At 41.2% G+C, this 15,072-nt stretch overlaps 1 protein-coding gene across 1 annotated transcript in view; it reads right to left on the bottom strand.

The window, feature by feature from the left end:
- Nucleotides 1-13,884, bottom strand: part of lrfn5a (leucine rich repeat and fibronectin type III domain containing 5a) — a 180,577-nt gene extending 166,693 nt beyond the window's left edge. Inside the window, exon 1 of the mRNA XM_049595358.1 lies at nt 12,933-13,884. The gene's annotated coding sequence lies outside the window, so the exon portion shown is untranslated. The remainder of the gene's footprint in view (nt 1-12,932) is intronic.
- Nucleotides 13,885-15,072: the final 1,188 nt, after the last annotated feature.

The raw sequence follows: 15,072 nt of genomic DNA, 5'->3' as shown, positions 1-15,072 counted from the left end.
CTTGCTGAGCTTAGGTTAGTGCCAATCAGAAAGAATAAAATAAAATAAAATAAAATAAAAATGAATACTGCCAACAGCTTGGATTAGCTGGCTGCTTTTTATAGTATTTGGTGTAAAAGCTAGCTAAGTGCAGCGATTTGGAAGTGATCCCTGCTTGTAAAGCAGATGGCTAAACCTTAACTAGCCAGAGCAAACAGCCTGCAGGAGAAATGTTGTAAAAGCAAAGACACCACAAAATAGTTTTATTGATGATGTGTAACTTTAAAGCAGATCATTAAAAGGAAAACAAAATAATACAACAGTATCAACATGCATGCATGTAAACTACTCTTATGTGTCTTGAAATCAGGATTTAGACTTGTCACATTAGTCATTTCAGTAAGTGTAAATGTTTGTGAATGATAATTTCCAAATCATAAAACTAATTAACACCTCTAAACAGTAAACTTGAACTGTGGCATGGCTTTGTTGACACTGAACTTTGCAGAGAAAGAAGACATGTCCATTAAGGTGGGCAATATGGCCGTGAAATGCTAGCATATTATTTAATGGTGTTTTTGTGATGGTGATATTCCAGATCAGGGATACTCAACTTGCTTTTCCCGGGGGTCACATTTCCAAAATGCCAAGAGGCCAAGGGCCAGTTAAGGACAAACTTTAGGAATTGATATATAAACAATTAGACCAAACCTCTGTTGGGGGACTCGAGGTCTTCCCCTGACACTTTATTTTGGTAAACAAGCTCTATGTCAATGCTTTGGTGCACTCTGGCACTAGTCTGAATTCATTCAAACGTTATTGTGAATTAAAAAATGCTTGGCAGGCCACCTGACACCTAATTGCAAGCCGGATTTGGCTTCTCTCTCTTTTGGAAAAATCAAAAATCCCTAAAGACTGAGTTGTTCCACCTGGACCTGTGCACCATTTCTCACCTACTCTTCTAGCTGTAGCTTATGTCACTCAGTGCTGACAATCTGACACCCAGCAGCACCAATTCCTGTGACCTGCATGCACACAGCAATAGAGGAGAGATTCTGCGCTGCCCCCAGAGGAGCCGCTGACTGACTTTACTCTGAGCAGCAAGTCACTTAAAGGCTCTGAAAAGTCCAGGGCTGTTCGTAAAACATTCAGGGCTGTAGTCTCAGGCACCCAGGCCTAAAGAAGTCACTGATTCCTCACTTCACCATTGAGCTGGCAGCAATTTTGCTTTCAGCCATGCTTGTTGTTGCTGTGCGTAACGTTATGATGTCATCACATCAACAAGTCTGAATACTGTAAATATCAAAATGTCAGTTCTTTCATTATATATCAATTTATGTATTGATGAATGACTACAACATTAAATCTGAAAAACACAAATTAAATATCCTGATACGCTGCCTCTTCAAGACACACACACACACACACAAAAAATAAAAATAAAAAAACACTATGGCAGCATCTTGTTTTGTTGATGTGTATAACAAGACAATAACAATTCCAGCTAGATTTTCTTTTTACTATCCTGATACGACCGACAGTTCATTTATTGCTACCATATGGTGAGTTTAATGAGACACAGTATCTCATACATGGAGGGTAGAAGCAACGCCTATGGAGGTGAAATAAATGGCTCGCACATCACAAAGAGGGAGGCACACCCTGCTCATCGTTTCAACTGAAATTCAAAATAAGAAACTTCCTGAGAAAATAACGTGTACTGAATGGCCCCTACACAGTGCTGAACCAGAAAATGAACCCATAGCTAGCGCCTGCTGTGTAGCGTTAATCTGTGTGTGAACAGATGGCATGTGCTAACAAGCTAGGCTAAATGTAGCTACTGTTGGCATGGACCAAGACTGATCTCTGACTTCCTGATCCCAAGCCTCTTAATTAAATGCACCATTTAATCTAGTCAGTTTTCAGTCCCTCTGCTGCACCAAAAAAAAAAAAAAAAAACACCGTTCACCACCGATGACCTGCTTGTCCTGGTGACATCACACCATTGAACCAATTAAAACAATTAAGCCTCACATTCACAAGCAGTGTTGTTAAGAAACAGTCATCATCGTGACCAGTGAGGATATTGTTGCTGATGATGGTGACCATCAAGAATATGGAATCTTTCCTGTCATATTTCACCATGGTGTCAGAACTATTACTTCCTAACTGCTGAAGATGACAACAAATCCATTATGTTAAAACTGCCTCTGCAAAGGCCTTGGTTAGACAGTATCATCTATGGTGATATTGATGGAACCATAACCAAGGATATACAGGTGCATAAAACAAGGATACATACTTTCTTTGGACGTTTACACAAAACATCATAAAAAATACAGTGAAACTGCCAAGCATCTATATATCAGGAGGTGGCCAAGATCCGTTATAAATCCTGGAGCTAGACTGAGCCTCTTGGTATTTGGTAGTGCTGAAACCTTTGCATGTGCACTGTAGCTATCTATGGTGCCAAAATGTCTACATGCCAGCCAGCCAGCTGCATTTCCTATTGTATATTCTCTTGTGTGTGCTAGTAGTAATGGTTTACCCCCACATGACATCTCTGCTGCGGACTGACTGAGACCGTCCGATTTTGTAACTCTGATTTATCCTGCAGCTGTGTTTAGAACAGCTGTGAAATGTTGTATCTGTGTTGCTCTCTGCTGAATTGGCCATTTGCTAGTTAGCCATATCATTGCTTGTTGTCAGAGATTGCCAGTGTGTGTATTAGCCTACTGCTAGCATAGCTTAGCACTAACATGGTTTTGCAAATATTGTAAATAGAACAGCAACTATAGGGGTGAACTGCCATTTTTGTTAAGCACTATTTTCTCCTGTTTTTGTTCAGTTTAGGGAGCAAAGCTTAGTATTGTCTTTTAGTTTACTTCTTTTGTTTGTTCAGGACTAGGCAGCACTATGGGATAAAGATAGGTGTGTGTTTGTTATTTTGACCGTGGTTCCCCCTTATGTCCATGCTTCATTTGTGGACTGCACTTAGCAGATAGTCATTATTTATGAGCAACTTTCATATCCATTGTAATTAGCAATAAATTGCTCACTGTTCTTCACTCATGCGTGCTCTCTGTCTCCCCTTTATGTTGTGCTCTGAAACCCCTGGTGTGGGGCGTAACAATGGTGCTGAAATTTCTTCTTCAGGCTGTACATGCATACACTAGCTGCTCATGGTGCTGAAATGTCTACTTGAAGCTTTGCATGTGTACTGTAGCTGTTTATGGTGCTGAAATGTCTCCCTAAAGCTTTTCATTATACTGTAGCTGTCCAGTGTGCTGAAATATCTACTAGCTTTTCGTTTTTACACAGTAGCTGTCCATGGTTCTGAAATGTCTACAAGCTTTTCACTTTACCAAGTAGCTGTCCATGGTGCTGGAATGTCCACTTCTAGCTTTACTTTATTCTGTAGCTGTCCATTGTGCTGAAATGTCTACAAGCTTTTCATTTTTACAAAGTAACTGCCCATGGTGCTGAAATGTCCGCTTAAAGCTTTACGTGTATACTGTTGCTCTACAATATGCTGAAATGTCTATTTAAAGATGGACATGCATACTGTAGCTGTCCATGGTGTTTCAGAGTCTTCCATTATTTATACGGTGAAACCTGCTGGCATGTTTGCTTAAACATAGCCATCATTGTACACCAACAAACTATAAAAGGAGAAAAAGGGTGAGTGATACAGTGCAGTTGGATAGTATTTTAGCAACTGTTTTACTGGCTGTGTGCTTTAGTGCATCGGATTTGAAACGGAACAATGCCTATGAAGTTTAAGTTTAAGTAAAAACACAGTTAAAGCAAGCCAGCACTTTAACCTCATAGTATTTTTTTTCTTTGAGGATATTCGATTAGTCTTTGTCTGTTTTAACATTGTCAGTATCTTCTCTTGATATAATGATATGTTATCTTCAGTGTATTTGTGCTATTTTAATCTATAGGCTTTCCTCTATTACCTCAGTGACCCAATTCCCATGGGAGCATTTCAGTTTCCTCATTTACTGTCCATAATCTCCATGTCCTGTAAATGGAGTTCCATATCTAGACTAATGCTGACATGGCAAATCTACAGTATGTGTTGTGTATAATGAATGAAGTGAATCTGATCATTTCAAAGAACCACCATGTAGTATTATTCTTTGTTCAGTGTCTTAAAGCTCCAACTGTTATAACCACAGCTGCTCGTCTGGAGAAGGCAGGGGTAGTCCTTATTGTTTTTATTCCTTATTTAACCTGACAGGTTGAGAATGCACTGTTATTTATGGAAATGGCTTGGGGGTGTATTTTCCAAGGAGATAAAAACATGCACATCGACTGCACATACACAAAATCACACCTACATGTGGCCAACCAGTGCAGTGTTGGATACTGTTTGGAATATTGTCTCCATAGACAATGCTTTTATGTAGCAAATGCTTCTAAAAGAGTTGGCTTTCAAAGGTTTACCTTGCTTGAAAGGATTAGGACTGAAAGGAGATTCTGCTGCAGAGTAATTAGCCATTTTTTTAACTTTTCTTTTTCTAATCACCCTTATCTGTGTTTACAATGCATACTCTATAGTTTACTGCAGTCCTAGAGTCAGAAAACAAGCAACGTGAGAGATAGAAACAGCGGCAACACTCAGGGAGTTGCTGTCCAAGACACTAAACTGACATCATATCATGCACAACGGACATGACATGTTCGTTTGGCACAACATACAAATGCAGCTCTGCAGAAAACACAGACCACACACTCTCAGCATGCTTCTCTATCAGAGGCCAAGGACACACAGGCATCTAGAGTTGCACAAACTCAGCAAGTCTGTCTTTTGCTCTGTCGGCAAAGCAAGGCAAGAATGCATACGGTAAATGCTAGTTCAGATAATGTCAACATCAGTGTGTAAGATGTACATTTTAAAATGTTTGTGCCCTGGTCTGAACCTGCCAGGGCTGTCTACAAAGGGAATTTGACAATATTTTTTTTTTTCAAATGGCAATACTACAAAGAATCTCTCTCAATTTATAAAAAGCTTTCCCCTGCACTGATGTTTCACACATTTCACCCTTGGGATTTCTTTCAGAGGAGCTACTGTAGTATTGAATTGAGTAATATAAAGCAGTGTGGGCCAGTATCATAGATTGAGTGCCATGTCTGGTGGTGGAATCCCCCAGTGACAACTGTGTTGCAATATTTATAATTAGGACTATGATGACTGTTAAACTGGGTCCTGTACAGGGAGGAGAGCTTGCATCAGAATTCCTCTTAATTTTATCTGGTTTTCAGTGCTAGGGATGGGACAATATATGATTTTATCATGATACAAACACACACAACAAGTTGATTGTTGATCAACTGATTGAGTGAATTTCCATTATTGGGATAATTGTGAAATTTGTATCCAGCAGCACCCAAAGAGAGGGTGGGGGAGTCCCCCTGTGCAGAGTTCGCATGCTCTCCCCGTGTCAGCGTGGGTTTTCTCCAGGTACTCCCACTCCCTCCCACAGTCCAAAGACATGCAGGCTAGGTTAATTGGTGACTCCAAATTGGATGTAGGTGTGAATGTGACTATCCCAGGGCTCTATGTGTTAGCCCTGTGATAATCTGGTGGCTTGTCCAAGGTGAACCCTGCCTCTTGCCCAGTGTCAGCTGGGATAGGCTCAAGGAAAACAATACTTCTCATACTCAGGTTTTCTTTCTCACCCTGTCATTCACTACTTGCACCCATGCTCACTCACTATCTCTAGGTATCATTGTCTACGTCTGTCAATCGCATCATCAGCTGATTCACAATCAACCAACTGCACAGTTACACACCCTCTCTGTCAGCCTATCATCTTGCTCCTCATTTTGAATATGGTTCTTTGTCTGCTGAAGTTCTTTCTCTCCTACCACTTCCCCATCACCACCTATTCCTTACAGATTCATCAGCCTCATCCATACAGCAGTCAGCAGCCTCAGAGTCAGCAGCCACCACCACCAGTGTCTGAATTCCATGGGAGGGGTTATCTTGCTGCTGCTCAGATCACAAAACATCTCCCTCTGGTGTCCAAGCGCCAAAAACTTCTGTTAAATCTTAATCAGCTAATATCATCTGTTAATCTGTACACTCATATTTCATATTAAATATTATCTTTACTGTATTTTTCTGTCTTTACAGATTGAAGTGGCAATGAGCAGTTGGCTAGCTAGTCGTCTAAATTTTCATTTGATTGGATGAACTTTTGTAAATGGTCTTCAGTTTTACAAAAAAAAGGAAAAGAGAGGGATTTTGACGTAAAAAAATATGCTGATATTGATTTTATGACTTTTTTTTTTGCATATATTGGGCATATAACAAAAGAAAAATGCTCAATTAGAGCAGAGCCACAGGGTTAAAACTGTGAAAATGCATCCTCCCATTTCATGGGAACTTTAATCAGTATATTTATGTGCAACTCATTAATGGAGCACTCACTCTGGCTAATGGCTATCATCACCGGACAATGAAAGCTGCACTATAACCTGCAGCACAAAAAGTGACATTACCAATGACATGATGTAACAACCCTGGAATCCATTTGACTTTGTTCAGCCTGCTGAGTGCAGACATAGCCAACCCTGAAAGCAGCAATCATGCTCAGTACAGAAAATATGGCATTAATGTATATGGAGTCATTACACAGTGTTAAGATCACCTATTAGTTGTGAGTTTTATGAAATGATACAGATGATAGTTAAACACATTTCTGCATATTTTCTCTAATCAGTGCTTTTTCTTGTTAATGACTGGGACAGTTTTCTTCTTCAGACCTTTAAAAATAATAAAATAAATCAGTCTAAGAATGAGTGATCATCCCTTGGTTAATTTGGTTATAATCTGTAGAAATACGCAACCTGTGAAGAGTAGTCACAGGTAGATAAAGCTGTGTTAAAAGGTTGGGGTAGCACTGATTCAAAATGCTATACAATAGTAATGTTCTTCCTTTAATTCTTGGCTGTACACTTCATCGGCACTAATTACCATAATGTATAGATAGACAGACAGACAGACACAGACAAGGGGATTGTTGGCAATGAGCCAGCAGCCTTTCTGTATTGTATCACGTTCACCCATGGTTATCTGTCCTGAACACAGCTCATTATCGCCCAACGTGTCTCACATCTGTCATGTCACCAACTCTTCATTCTCACACCGTCATACACACACAGACACACAGACATCCTCCCTGCTGGCCTCCTGAAGCAGGATCTGGTGTCAGACACGTCACGGCTGATTCTGAAGCAGCAGGTGTGCAAAAAGGGGGGAGTTGTGGGTTAGAGAGTCATTTCTCTTACACAGGAAGGAAGGGAGGAAGGGAGAAAGAAAGAAAAAAGAAAGGCAGAAAGAAAGTGTCACTGCCGCTGCAGTTAGGCTACATAGCAGATGAGCTGAATTTCCAAGAACGCCACACAAACATAAACAACAACAACAACAACAACAACAACAACGTACAAATCTATTCTAATGTAATTAATGGCTTTGTAATGGATTTTAAGCAGGAACTTAACTACAGCTAGCAGCCAGCCAAAGACTAATCCTGCCTTGGCAAAGACTGAAGGCTATTTATTTAGACTTACTGTGTTTGATAAGCGGTGCCAACACAGTATAGCAACAATACTTTCTGCATGTCAACAAAGCAATACCTTAATGTTATTATATATTTGTGCTATTTCAAGGCTGTAATTGCCTTTAAAGTACATGTTATCATATTTTGGTAGTGAATTGACAGACATATATAAATTCAATATATCAAGAAAGTCTGAACTGGAACTCTGTATAAAGTCTTAAGTGTCAAAAAAAGGACAACACATTTATTATAATGGGTTAAAAGCTAGAAATATAGGCAGCAACATTACACGGTCAGATGAAGTTTAAAATAGGTTCTGATTCAAATGGAGAGCACTGCATTAAGGCTAACATATAGGTGATATGGTCAACTGTCTTGGCAGCTGTTAAAAGCCTCACTGCTGCGTTGTTTTAAACAAGAGAGAGTTTGAGAAGAGAAGAGTTTGAGTTGCTTTAGTGTGGTGCAGTGAAATAAAAGCATATCTTTGATTCTGAATATGTTACAAAATTGACAACTTGGACTTCAATTTGGTTGCAAACACCTTTGCAACACTTAGGTCATGTTTATGGGCTCATTGAGAAGTGTGAGAGAAGTGGCAGTCATGGGCACAACAACTGATTTTTCCAATTTTAGGCACTTAGCAGAAGCACATGCACACACTGCTATCACTGTCCAAGTTCAGTTTGAGAGTTAGGATCTAAGATGCAGCACAGAGGAGGAGAAACTCTGTACCGTAAAGCTCTGGGATAACTTTATCTTCTCTTCTCCACTTAGAAGTGGTGAAAACATCGATGCATATCATCATCTTTAAGATACACCTTCATTAAGATGCAGGATATTGGATTTTTTGCCAATATCCAATATGCATATTACAACTCATTTGGCTTTCCCTAACTAATTTTAGTGATCATCAAGTCTCTTCTGTAGTGGAATTACCATCATATTATGCATGCATGCTCTTATCGTGATGGCCCACCAGCAGATGGAGACCCTAAGATCCAATTCTTTTCAGTGTATGTAATATTAATTCATTGTGCAAAGTAAGAAAAGGGCGATTTTAAAGCCAATATCTGCCGATACCAATGATGTGCCAATATTATCTTGCATCCCTAGCATTTATTTTAACATTTCCATGGCATGCCTGTTTCACCATTTGCATCCATGCACACCTCTGTCCTAAACATTCAAACCGTGCTAGCAACCTAGCGCCAGACACACAAAGGTAGGTAGCCAGGAAATAGGCAACGAGGATTTGACAATGACAGTTTACTAATACTGTGTCATACTGATCACTGGGCCCTGAACTGAATCAAACTGAAATTGTATCGTGGCAGGCTTTGTGATATCAGCAAGTATCATGTTGTTGACCAAAGAGCTAATATCATATCATGTCATATCATATCATATCATACCACAAAAATGCTCTTAATGGCAAAATCTCAGATGACTGAAAAATTCATTCACTGCCAGACTGCTCAACCATAGTTGATGTTATCAACAGCCATTTTAAGATGCAATAAAACCTGAGGTTTCTGTTTATGAGGAGCCATTTGAAACCACATTAGAAGGTGTCAAACTGTCAACTCTAGTCTTAAAAGAACTAATTTCCCATGCAATATTTTTCTGAAACCTTAGAGAGCAATGATAACTTGGGTCTGTATCAGTGAATGAGTCAGGTAATGAGTTGGTTCATTATCTGCTTTATCACTGAAAGTGATCCTTATGATCATGAATATGGCATACTACTCCCAAAAGAGGTTCTTTGCAGCTTGTTTCCAGAGTAAGACTTTGGACTTGGACATTGAAAGGTTCAATCTGAGTCGTCAATCATTTGTATTCCAGCTGGTTGTTGGGTGAGTAATAGAGAGCTAAAAAAGTGTTTGTCTTTGTTCTCTCCCTTCAGACTCACTGATGGCATTTTAAAGACATATTGTTTTAGCTGATAACAACCACACTCTCACACACACACATAATTCCAGTCACCCGCAGAATCAATCCAGATGTCACAGCGTCAGGTCAGCTTCCTATAAGGCCTGCCTCTCCACTGCTAATAGGAAATGTTCCCTAACATCTGTGGTCTCCATCCCTCTGCTATCTCTCTTTTCTCACCACCTCTCTTTCTCTCTGCCTCTCTCTCTCTCTCTGGCCTGCTCTCTGTCTGTCTCTGAGCAGTAGAATAAATTGAATTAGAGCTCCACCACCCACTCCGCAGGATCCTGCAGCCCTCTGTCAGATAGCTAAACAGCGAGAGGAAGAGAGAGGGAGAGTTGCAGAGAGATAAACAGAGGGCAAGAAGAAAGACGGGCATAATAAAAATCCCCCCTGCCCCTATAAAGAATAAAGAACAGCCCTTACAGCCTCTTTACTCCCCTGTATTAGTGCCTGATAAGAGCTTACACATTTTTTTTCTTTTTTTGGAGGGCTGTAGGGGTGAAAGAGAGACAAAAATAATGAGAGCGAGGGGGAAAATAGAGGACAAGAGAGATATTGCTTCAGACTCACCTATGTCATAATGGGATGGGAAATTACCTTGCATTATCAAGAAGGCTGTGATGCAGAGGAGCAGATGTTTATCCGTAAGTTCTGCACACGTTAAATGTGTTTCATTTGGCACTGACGCCACAACAGCAAATTAAATCTCAATAACTAAGTGAAAGCCAGGAGTAGCTTTAAAATACAACCTCCTTCCTCACCATCTTACATTCCCCGGTAAGAACTCAAAACACAATCTGTGACACAAATGCGTTGCCATTCATCCTGAACCTAATGGCACAGCAAACCGCTCCTTTTAGACATAAATAGGAGGCTAAACACAACTAAAATGGACTGAAAATCACCAGTTTCTCTCCCTCGCTCAGTCACCCACACTCTTTTTCTAGAGCCAGGGATGCATTTGCATAATGCCTCCATATCCACGGGCCATTAGCACCAGCATGAGTGGCTCGTGTGCATAAATTTATTGCCTTGATCAATCAATGCGAGCTACTGTACCGGTACAAACCCATGAAACTCCAATCCAGCAAAAAGATAAAGCTACAGGAGAGAATAAAAACATGTCATGACATGCCAGAGCCCTCAATTAGAGAGTCTTTAAACTCCACAAACCCTCATTGGAAAATTAAAATGGTAATTTGTATTTTGAAATAATTTCTACTAATTTACCGCACATTATAATTAAATTAAATAACTCATCATTTGCTGAGGACCCCGTAAAACTCTTTGCAAGGAGCTCTGTCAGCAGAACCCACTTTGATGTGCACTGGTATGAAAGTAGATGTCACTGTTTTCAGTGCACATGCAACACACTTTAAGGTGGTGTTAGCTTTTGTAGAAGACCGTGATAGTGCAAAGAGTTACCACTAAAATTCAAATACCTTGGCACAGCACGGTCAGTCAGCTCAGATCACACAGTCAGCAATATCATACATGGACACACTACATTCTAGCATGCCCACAAACACAATGTTTATTTCATTGATTGTGGATTGACGTCTTGTTTCTGAAGCCCTTGCTATGTTTCATGTATTATCTCTCCCATAATGAATGCATCTCAGCCAAAGGACCAAGCGAAATCCAAAACCCAAAATCCCACTTCATGAAACAAAGAATCAATACATTTTTTTCTATGTTTCTGAAAGGCTTCCATTTTGGGGGGGATCCAATTTCATACTGAGTGCTGGAGGCAATATCAAATCTTTCAACCACTGGACACTGAAATAAAAATGTATGAATAAGTCAGATCCCTTTGAGATGTTTGGTACTGATATAGGCTGAGACAACCAGGTTTACATATAGTGGAAATATGGCAGTGACAGGTGTTTTTTTAAGACACATGGGTGGTTTTGTTTGGTTTTACCATTTATTTTAACTAAAAAGGAGAGTGTATGGTCACCTTGCCTGTACGGTATGTCTTCCTAGATGCTAAATCCATCATGTTTCCTGCCCCATCAGGATGTTTACAGTAACCATACCCCCTTGCTTCCACTAACACAAAGAGAACAGCCAAAATAAAAATGCCAGTCCTTCAAAATAGGCAACAATACTTTGTTAAATCAAAGTGTGTGTGCTGATAAAGGGAGAAATATATATGATAGCTTACAATATGGAATAAAAACACAAATAAGTAGCCTTTAATAAGTTTCCCTGCAACATGTGAGTATGCAGATTAGCATTAATAGCAAATTACACATATTCACAGTGTGCAGGAGAATGTTGAATGACTAACACTGACTGAAACACACTAGAAATCACCTGTTTTTAAATGATAGCAGCGTTCAATTGATCTGCAATGTACTGGACCCTATACCGTCCACTGGTGTCACATATCCAGTAGTGTGTGTCAGGACACGCGCGTGCACACACACAGGTCAAGAAAGTGAGTCTAAAACACACACACTCACACACACACACACACACGCGTGAACACATGCGAAAGCTCCATTATGATGGAGCTGCGTGCCAACAATGCGTGCCAATAAGGTATGGGGCTGGGGTTCGTCTGCGCACGCGCACACACGCACAGCGCACAAACACAGATGCATAGCCTGCGCGTTATGTTTTGCGAATCCAAAATGTGAGTTCACGGGCGCCTAGGTTAACTATATGTTCCTATAAAATGGCTCACACACTGACACAGGACACACACTCTTTCCACACACACACACACTGCCTGCACCCCCTCCTCTGTCTCTGTCGAGGTACAGGTGCACAGTGTGGCGCACAGACAGCGGCCGAGGCGCAGTGCTGTGCGCGCGTGCTCCTTAATAACCAGCTATCCTTAGAGTCATGCGAAAATTATCGTAAAGCCCACGCGAACACTGAAGTGGGTGCACCGTTGCTTAAGACACGCCGCGCGCGCGCTCACACAACCACACAAGTTCTCTTCTCACACTGGCGCCCCTAGCACGCGCTAATGCGTGCGCGCGCGTCCACTCACACACACAAAGGCGTTTATTCACAGCACACAAACCGGGCGCAGAGCTGCTTGAAATGTTGCCCACTGAAACTATAGCCCACGTCTGGGTCCAACAAGCGCGAGGGCGCCCACAAACACACGCGGAGCTGCTATAACTTACGCCGGGCTCTATTGTGACCTTGCAATGTTCTCACTGCTCGTTTTCCACCTGCCTGCCATTCCACATACACCCTGCCTGCCTCCCCCCGCCCCATCTCAGCATCCAGACTTCATGTCTATACAAGGGAATCTCGAAATAACTCTACCTCTGCCCCCTTATCCCCCTCAGCCACCACCATTCCTCTGCTCCCACAGACGCAGTCAGAAAGAAAGAATTGGAAGAAGCAGATAGACAAGAGGAGGAGGAGGAAACTGAGCCGACATTCCGCACGTATAGAAGAGATAATAAAGAGTTTAAACTTTACCTCTCTCTGGATGTGACTGCTCCTTCGTTCTCCGAGTGTCAGGGCGCAATTCCAAATCCCATAATTCAAAGGATAGTGCTGCTTATAGTTGTAACTCCACACAAATAGCTTCCAGAGAAGAGAATATGCCCCATATATGTGTGTGTCGAGGTAAATAGGTGTGATATCCTTTGGGTGGCTGTAAATTCCGTATGGGTTTATAGTTCAATCCTTTCTTCCAGAGGGGTGCGTCCGTTTTGCATTCTCACAGCGCCCGACGACTACATCCTCCTCTTCTCCCTCCTCTCTCTTTCTCTCTCTCCCCGTCTTTTCCTCCCGGTTTCATCCCTCCATCCGCGGGCTGAGGGAAGAATCCCATCCGAGAGAAGCTGAAATGGTCCCCCCCCCTCCCTCCTCCCCTTCAACCGCTTCTTCTCTTCTCTTTCTCTCCTTCTTCTTCTCGGCACTGCCTCCTCTCCGCACTCCTTTCCCGCCGGTCGGTGTCCTCGTGCAGGTAAAACAGGAAGAATTCCACTACAAGAAAAAAAAAAATATCCAAGGCACAAAAAAGGGCGGAAAAGTCTAATTATTCCAGTGAAAATCTCCCTCAGGTTGGGCAGAGTTTGTTAAACACTCCTAAAAATCCACATTAGCACCTTTCCTGGTTTGTTGGAGACCGTTAAAGCTTTGGAACAACGGGTTTTTGGATATTCACTTGACAGTCGCGAGCTCCCAGCTCTCCCTCCTGCTCCCTCTCTCCCTCTCCGAGTCTCTGCTTACGTCGCTCAACCTGTGTTAACTCGACTCTGCGCGTCTCCTCTGCAGTCTGGAGTCAGAGAAGAGAAGAGAAACAACAGAATAAAATAAAATAAAATAAAGACGAGGCAACGTGCCAGTAGAGCTGTCTTCCGGTCACTGACACCGAAATGTTAACGGTACAGTCCCGCTGATCCTCAGTCCTCCTCGCCGGTCGCTTCTCTCTCACCGTTAATCCATATAGCGCAGCGGCATGGACACTGTCAGGCTGGAGCCAATCAGAGACAACCACATCCGAGCGTACTCTTCAAAATAAAACCCATATATTAGGCACTATATTACTTCTATTTAATCTGCAGATATAGTATCTCTGACCTGTTTCATTCATTATTTTTGCTCTAATATCACACCAGAGGGGCACGTGATAAGCTCCAGGTTTACTGTATGTAGGCTTATGTTTTTTGTTTTTTTTTTTGAATTGTGATTATTCACAAATAGCCTATATTGAGGAATCATCACCATGCATCACTAAATTACTCATCTACTGGTAGTCAGCTGGCCAACTGTTACCTAATCATAGGACAATTTCTAATTAAATGTTAATGTGTCAAAAACAAGATTGAATTATTTCAAAAATGTAGGCTAAACTGTGCTCCCATGCTACTGCCATATACATGTTACATTTGAATATTATAAGGTGAAAGTGGGCTATACCAGGGACCACTTTCATTTCCTGTATCTGTGCCACATGTGTTTCCCCACTTCCCCGCCCCTTTAGAAGACTAGCTGCACCCTGAGTCTATTCATTCCCTTGGGAAAAGTGATTGTGAATACAGATTTTGACTGTTCCTTTCACCCAGTTGTCACTGAAGTAAGAAGTTGACCAATTTTTCACAAGCCCCAACCCTTATAGACATTGTGACACTGAAATGCCTTTTTTTTCCACACATAAAGACTAAAGATAAAATCAACTTTGTCTGCAACATACTCTCAAAACATCTCGAAACAACTGACGTGATCTTCCACTCAGAGGATATCAGACATTAAGCTAGCAGATTAAATTTGTAACTGTAGATAATGTTGTTTTGAATCAGATTTCATTCATCCATACAACGTTTATAACACTTCCAAACAAGGTGGAGGTATCAGGAGCTATGCGGTGGAGAGACGACCACGCCCATTATCTTTTGTTTTAGAGTATGTTTGGCTAAAGAGTGCCCAAATAGATTAATCAAATGTATGAATTTTAATTGGGGCAAGGGTGGCAATTTTAAATAAACTTTAAAATCGTCTTGATCAGTGGTTTCCTCTGGTTCCACAAGCATTAGTAGGCTATGTACGTGTCGATTACAGACATTCACAAAAAAACAAACAAAAAAAAAAATACAGACAAGAGTAAAAATCT

Source organism: Epinephelus fuscoguttatus, linkage group LG14 (assembly GCF_011397635.1).
Source record: "Epinephelus fuscoguttatus linkage group LG14, E.fuscoguttatus.final_Chr_v1".
In the NCBI taxonomy this organism is placed as follows: domain Eukaryota; kingdom Metazoa; phylum Chordata; class Actinopteri; order Perciformes; family Serranidae; genus Epinephelus; species Epinephelus fuscoguttatus.
Note: the sequence above shows the minus strand (reverse complement) of the source record. Positions and strands in the feature narration are given on the sequence as shown.